The sequence below is a fragment of the Diadema antillarum genome, unplaced genomic scaffold (assembly GCF_040938485.1).
Source record: "Diadema antillarum isolate AM-2024a unplaced genomic scaffold, OU_Dant_1.0 scf00000162, whole genome shotgun sequence".
In the NCBI taxonomy this organism is placed as follows: domain Eukaryota; kingdom Metazoa; phylum Echinodermata; class Echinoidea; order Diadematoida; family Diadematidae; genus Diadema; species Diadema antillarum.
In genome coordinates, this window is record NW_027271051.1 from 2,662,675 (window position 1) to 2,670,989 (window position 8,315).

Sequence of the window (8,315 nt, forward strand, 5' to 3'; positions counted from 1 at the left end):
ACAGTTTGATTTCATGATGACCAAGAATGATAGTATCCTTGAATATGGAAAAGACTGATCCTTTATAGCAGTTGTAATCAAAAGCTACAATCTACATGCAGTATTTTTTCTGGAATGTCACCCAAATTTTGTAGGATTATCACTGCATAGAGGATGAAATTTCAAGAGGTTTAGGATGCAAGGCAGAAAAATATTTTGTGTCATTGCATAACTTTGTACAGAGGGTCATAGAACTATGCGCAAAAGAAAAAGTGTTCCTAGTCCCCTGCAGTGTTGTCTATGTATCACACCTACTGGTGAACCGAATAAATGTGATTTTTACTGACACATATGATTATGCATCTGGTTTCATGACTTCATGAGAGCGAATTTCCAATAAAATGCACCAGAAATTTCCCTCTTCAGGAATTTGGTCCACAGATGGCTAACAACTCACACATGGGCCATGGAACACAGAAAAAAAAAGAAAATATACATACATATAGGGTTGGACCTACTACTCATCGACCGCCTAATGTTTATTTGCTTGATAAGAATATTCAACACTGAAATTCACGTAAAAAACTTGACCTACGTGATTGAGAAAATCCAGCTCTATCAAATGAGGTTGTTCCCTTTTCGATTCGAAGTTTCAGTGCAAAAATATCGCCGACGAACTTGCGTGGCCTCGTTTCAGCTCCCCGCGGTAAATCACGTTATTAGGATTTTGCATTGACAATGCACGCAAACCGAGTTGTATTGAACACCGTGTTGTACGAAGCTTTTTAGAAGCCCGTTTAGAAACTTCCATAGACATTACATTGTGCCTTCATTACGATTCGGTGAAAATATTCATTCAAAATTTTGTCCTTGATTAAAACCATTAATGAACAGAGAATTATCGCGTTTTCCCACACCATCCTCATCTAGCATTCAAAGCCAATCCATTTTTATGTGCTTTGCGCGCAGAGAAGTGCGTACTAAGTGTTCAGTGCGCGAATTATACGCAGTCGGTTTAAAAGATGGTGGTCGATATGTAGTAGGGCTACTACAGGTATATATATATATATATATATATACTAGTATATATATATACCGTTAGTGCACCAGTTTTCGACAGGACCCAGATTTCGACACCCAGCAGATAATTCTTATTAAATTTTATACTCAGTACAAACGTCTGACTTCAACAATCAACCAAGTTATCAATCACATTTCTAGTCTTATATAAACACCGTTTGTCACTTGTCATCATAATCCGACGGTAGAATATTTAGGAGAAAAGCAACACAGTGTCAGCAGAAATTTTGATGTCGGCCATTTTCAGGGGTTCACACAATATGACGCATTTTGTAAACATCGCCGTAAAATGAAATTCACCCATGCCGGTTATCTTACTTTAGTATCAGTTTGTTTGCCAAATCCTGACGTTTGATTTCATAATCGTCTTTAGTAATTTCATAACTAAATTCGTGATAAATGAGCAAACTTGTAGAAAGAGTTGGCTTTGAGAATGTGGCACCAGATTTCGACATTCCCATAGTAAGACACGTTATAGAGGAAACAACAAGTTCTTGCGCCGGTACTTTGCTGGTTTGCGTCCACAATGCAGTGTACGCGTACTGTACGCGCCATGTGATTTATGCGTGATGCGCGCTAGTGATTGTGTCGAAAAATGATGCTGGGTGTCGAAATCTGATGCCAGCGACGGCGTGACGGAAATCGCTAAGATTGAACACGAGCGCATTCAAATTGGAATTCGTTCAAGGCATATTATTATTGGCCTTTGTAGCTCAACTTCGTATCGAAATTCCGAGGTAAAACGGTGCAGTATTGATGGTAAGCAAGGAAATGTGCTAAAGTGTCGAAAACCGGTACCCTTACTGTATATCATTTAGAAAAAATTACTCATTGCTCCAGTCCAAAAGCTGGGTAAATTCAAATTGAATTACACTGTAGGGTTGGGGGTACCACGTATCGTCACCCTAAGGATCTGTAGCTTGTTTATTCTAAAAATATAATACAAATCCGCCTAATTCTTACCTCAAATATGCCATAAATACTGCAGTTTTGAATGTCGTGACCGTCTCGTTGATTATGAATCTCCGTTTTGAAATAGCGCAATTTTAGTGCGTGCGTTCCGTTTTCTTCGCGCAGCTAAAAAGGGAACCTTGCGATCGGCACCCCCTCCCCTCCATAGGTATACACGTGAATTTCACAGCATAGGTAATACACGTGAATTTCACAGGCCATAGGTAATACACGTGAATTTCACAGCCATGTGTCGTTACTTAGCGGATGTGTAATTTTTAGCTTGGTTTGTTTGAGTTTGATTTTCGTTTCTTCGTGTTTATTGTTTTTATAGCGAATGACACTTAATCCCGCGCGTACTTTTTCGTTCTATACGCAAACAGCCATGATATGCAGGGTGCCGATGGGAAGGTGCCCTGCCGATAGGTGGTGCCCCAACCATACTACATACAAATTATTCAGATATAAAAACGGGAACAATATGTCAGTGCCGTATATTAAGAGAGTCTGGCCAACTCGGTTTTTGGCTTATGTGTTTTGAAGCCTGTGATTGGTCAAAAGCTGGTCCCGTGATCTACAGGCGCCATGTCGTTACCAAAGTCAATCACGCGGGCGCGAGCAGAGCTCATACGCAGTGCCCATTGTTCATTATGCGCAGTTACGCATATTTATTGCTTGCCTTAGGGACATCCCCAGTATCAGTCACAGTGCAGTGAGGGTCTTGCCGTTGTCTACTTCATTGAAGTAGAAGATTAAGGTACATTGTATACACGAAAGATATTTTGATATCTTACTGCAATAAACTGAAGATTCGTCGTGCCATATTCCTGCGCAGCATGGCGTTGCGCGAACTGACCTGGCTCAATGTAATGATGTACGGATTTCCGACAGATCCAAAACAAAAGAAAAAAGTGGGAAATCTGAGTGCGAGGGGAAAACTTTATGAATTATAATTTGTCTTCTTTAGGTTCCTCGCGGTGTCTGTTAGACTATCCAAGTTTTTATTCACATTATTTTGTATGTCACCGCCATAACGTACGAAGTGTCGCCTGAGGCATTAGTTTGTCTTGGTCGTCCTTATGTCTGTCCTAATTCCGTAAGATCAATTTTGTGGACACCGTTTGTAATGAAACTTGACATTCATGCATGTGTGAGTGGACGAAGTTCTGTTTTAGCTTATAAACTTTTGTGTAAACACGCTCAAAGCGAAAGGTCAAAATCATGTAGACATATGAATGGTTAAATTCTTAAAATATTACCATTTCCCCCATAATGCAATTTCTGAAGGTGAGTACATGTATTTCCAGACGAAAATTACTGCCCGACCGTGATTCTCTTGTGATTTTATCGTTTGTTTGTTTGTTTGTGTTTTTTGTTGTTTGTTTGTTTGGTTGGTTGGTTTCTTTTTTTTTTTGGGGGGGGGGGGGAGTCATGGGAGGGGAGCAAAAATCAAGGATCAATGTTAGGTATATAACATGTTAAAATTCCACTATCTTATTGTTGAAATATTATTACCCAGTTCCTCCACACCTTGGAGACTTGGAGATTACCCAATGCACAAACTCAAAATCAAACCCGATATTTGCATGCCATCATTAGTACGTAATGACGCGTGTCGTGTAGGGGAAGATTTTGGCTTTGATTGTCAAAGGTCAAGTGAACATACTAAAAGGACAGGATTTTCCGCATATCTTTCAAATAACCGCTCAAAGTATTGCCGTGAAAATAGATTGGTCAACTTACGGGTAAAAATGCTCAAATGCCTTAATACTTGCTCTCTTAAACAATAAAAGTCATCCATTCGAACCTAGTTCAAGGAAAGGAAACACTCGACGCATTAAATTTTGTGACAAACATGCCATTTTTTCTGCCAACTTTTATATGTGAAACTGTCGTGTAACATTGTCAAGACGTACTCTACACCAGATAAGAGAACAGTGTAATATGGTGGAGGTATACCGGTCACCATTTGGACATTTCTATTTTATTTTTTTAAACTTACTTCATAATCTTCTATTCAACTGTCCTGATCATAGTTTCTTTTGGTACGGACGTCACTGAGGATGTCCCTCAAATTATGTTGTCCAGGTACTTGTGCTTTCGTTCAATTACAGGTCTTTAAAATATTTTTGAATGATCTGAGCACGATGACGTTTCATGTTGTACACTGTACGTAGGTATATAATTCCTTTTGAATTACATACTAGTATGCCTTCATGTCAGTTTCATACATATGGTACTAAATAGGATGGTAATTGATGGTTCCTTACGTGCGAAACAGTAATAGTGGAATTTGTCTATCGTCTGTGCACAGCTATAGACTTGTAAATTTATATATCATTTTGTTATACTATACTTTTGTTCCCTGGACAACTTGCTTAATACAATATAGCATAAGAGTGAAAGTTTACGAAGCTGCATACTATGAATTCTTCTTTTATATTGACAGCAATAATCTATCATATCTATATTCAGGAATTATGTCCTTTAGACAGCCGCCCCATTATTCACCTGTGTACTTGTGTCTATTTGAATGTGTAAAAATGATTGATTGTTGGCTTTGTTCAACGTGGGTGGAATGAAAGAATGTCCCTCCCCCAACCTACACCTCTCTCTCCCCCTCTCTCTCTACTCTCTCTCTCTCTCTCTCTCTCAAAAAAAAGTCAAGCAACACAGTCTTGCGCCTTTGGGACGCTAACCCTCAAGCGCACACGCCAAAACCATAAGCACACACGCCAAAACCATAAGCGCACTGTACGCTGGGTAACGACATGGCGTCCAATTTATGAGTTGGCCAGACTCTTATACGGCACTGCAATATGTATGGTTGGGGCACCACCTATCGGCAGGGCACCTTCCCATCGGCACCCAGCGTAGGCTGTTTGCGTACAGAACGAAAAGGTACGCGTGGGACTATGCGTAATACGCTATGAAAATGCACTGGCCTGACCAACCGATCCAAAATGAGGCGAAAGCAGGTAAGAATCTGCATTTAATCGTTATTTATTCCGGTAATTACCTAGTTGTTGCTATAAATTGTCCATACTTACGATTGAAATGCGTCAAAGAATTGATTTATGCTGTTATTTCGCCGAATTCTGCAGCATGTCGTCGCTGTCGATCGAATTCTGATAGTGACGTAATAATTCTAGGGCTCACTCGGGTAAATAATTCCCCATAGAGACGTGTGTTAAAATTCAAATTTCAAAAAATTCTGTAAAATAGCTGGGAGAAACGAGGTGTTTCATCTTCACTAACCTGAATAAGTGAGATACAGTGCACTCCCGTTATAACGAAATGCTCGGGACCGGCAGTTTTCTTTCGTTATAACTGAACAAATACAATACCGTAATAACAAAAACAAGGAAACCACGTTGCATATATCATATTCTGTTTGTTGAATACTCATCTTACACTGTTAATGTGCGGATATGTGAAACGGAATGACACACTGAACCTTTTAAATTTCGTTTGGATATTACATTAAAGAGAGCATAAAATTGACGGAAACTGTGCGTGACACACGGAGCGAACACATCGTGATGTAAAGCGTTCGCCCATGCTTGTTCCGCTACGAATTTTCGAAAGCGATCCGCATTTCGTTAAAACTGAGCACATTTCTTTTGTTTTTCTTTGTCCGTGGGGCTCGGAAAAGACTTCGTTGTAACGAAAATTTCGCTATAACCGTGTTCGTTATAAGCGAATTTTGTACCATAGACATTAATGGCGATAATTTGGGGACCAGAAGTTTTTCTTCGTTATAACGAAATTTCGTTATAACCATGTTCGTTGTAACGGGAGTGCACTGTATTACCTTTCATATCCATCAGATTGCCAGCTAGGGTGGGTTGTTCTGCTCTAATTCTGTCCAGGGGTCCGCAAAGCCAGACTACGAGTTCTTGTCACTCAAAAAATCACCTATTTTCCGTACACGTACCCAATGAAATATAGTCCCCTCAAATTCCATCAGAAAAGCTTTCATCTTCCAACCAAAATGCACTTTGTAGAGGAATTCATACGGTACTCAATATCTACAGCTATTCAGTCTTTTGCCAAACTACATCATTGGTTTTTAATTAATTTTTTTCTTCATTTATTTTGGTATCTTTGGTACGAATTTGTGAAGGGGTCTGGGACAGTCCATTTTATTTACAGGTGTGAGCCCTATAGTGGAGGTCATATTTCTGATTTGACTTTTAAACATCATAAATGTGTTTTTTATGATATTTGCCCCTACATCATATGAGAAATTACACTTTCAAGGATTATAAAGCTTCTCAAAGGGACACTTTTAGAAAATCATGCCCTTTAGGGGTTTTTTTTTTAAATAAATCTTGCAGTTTTGATCAGTTCTTCATAAGATGAATACATAGATCCAGGCAGTTATCCTTGATTGTGGGTGTGTCATCATCACCTTATAGCCTACAAAGTACTTGATAAGACTTTGTTTTGTCAAACAGACTAACTTTATGTATTTTGAGCTGTTTCAGTGGTAGCCAAAACAAAGAAATACATTAAAATAACACAGTCATTCAAAGTTGTGTGATACTGATGACTGACTGCTATGTACTAAGATCTAGTGACAAGAACATAATATTAAGAAAAGAAATAGTAGCAAGGCAGAGTTGAGTGGGGGGGGGGTAGAAGAGAGAGGTAAAGAGAGGGGGTAGGGAGGGGAAGGGGAGGGAGGAAGAGATCTGACACAATGCAAGATACACAATACAAGATTAACACAGTCATTCAAAGTTGTGTGATACTGATGACTGCTATTTACTAAGATCTAGTACCAGGTACCACAAGAACATAATATTAAGAAAAGAAATTGTAGCAAGGGAGAGTGGGGGGAGTAGAGGAGAGAGGTAGAGCAAGGGGGGGGGGGGGTAGGGAGCAGAAGGGGGAGGGAGGAAGAGATCTGACACACTACAAGATACACAATACAAGAAGTCAAAGTTGTGTGATACTGATGACTGCTATTTACTAAGATCTAGTACCACAAGAACATAATATTAAGAAAAGAAATTGTAGCAATATAGAGTTGGGGGGGGGAGGGAGTAGAGGAGAGAGGTAATGGGAGGGGGGGGGGGGAGTAGGGAGGAGAAGGGGGGGCGGGAGGAAGAGAGATCTGACACAATACAAGATCAACACAAACCAGCAGAGCTTGTATGGGATGAACACCTGTACTTCCCATAGACTTGCATGTATTTATATTGCGTGCATTCTCTATAGGGCTCACACGGGTAAATAATTCCCCATAGAGACTTGTGTTAAAATTCAAATTTCAAAAAATTCTGTAAAATAGCTGGGAGAAATGAGGTGTTTCATCTTCACTAACCTGAATAAGTGAGATATTACCTTTCATCCATCAGATTGCCAGGGTGGGTTGTTCTGCTCTAATTCTGTCCAGGGGTCCGCAAAGCCAGACTACGAGTTCTTGTCACTCAAAAAATCACCTATTTTCCGTACACGTACCCAATGAAATATAGTCCCCTCAAATTCCATCAGAAAAGCTTTCATCTTCCAACCAAAATGCACTTTGTAGAGGAATTCATACTCAATATCTACAGCTATTCAGTTTTTTGCCAAACTACATCATTGATTTTTAATTAATTTTTTTCTACATTTATTTTGGTATCTTTGGTATGAATTTGTGAAGGGGTCTGGGACAGTCCATTTTATTTACAGGTGTGAGCCCTCTAGTGTATGTCGCTAGCGCCAGCTACGCTGGCTGGTGGTTCAAGTCCATTTTCCGAGTTATTTTAGAAGACGGGGAAAGGAGTCAGTTACGGAAAAAAAAGAATGCAAATCTGATTTTGATTTTAAAGGAGTTCATGTATGCCTAATAGGTAAAGACTGAGTGATAGATACAATCATAGTTATGTGGTTAAAAATTACATATGGCATTCAGAATCCCGGAATTTGTTCCGTGACCTACTCAACAATACTGGTGACAGAATATTGGTTGACGAAAGGGTGACGAAAGGGTGACGAAAGGGCGATGAGAGTGTGGCGAGAGGGTATAATGTGATGAGAGGTTGAGATGATGTCATTCTGGGGTGACTAGAATTTGTTAGAAAGAGCTTGAACATTGATGAAAAATTGTTTCACGACAGGATATTTGCAAACACACACACACACACACACACACACACAAGGCAAGAATAATTATTGTTGAAATTTAATGTGATTAACATGAACGTCTGATTTTTCTAATTTTCTAGCCAAATCCCCGACGTCGTCGTCGAAGGAACTACTCTCCTCAAAGCTTTGAGAGAGCCCTCGCATTGGTGAAAAAGGGCGTATCAATA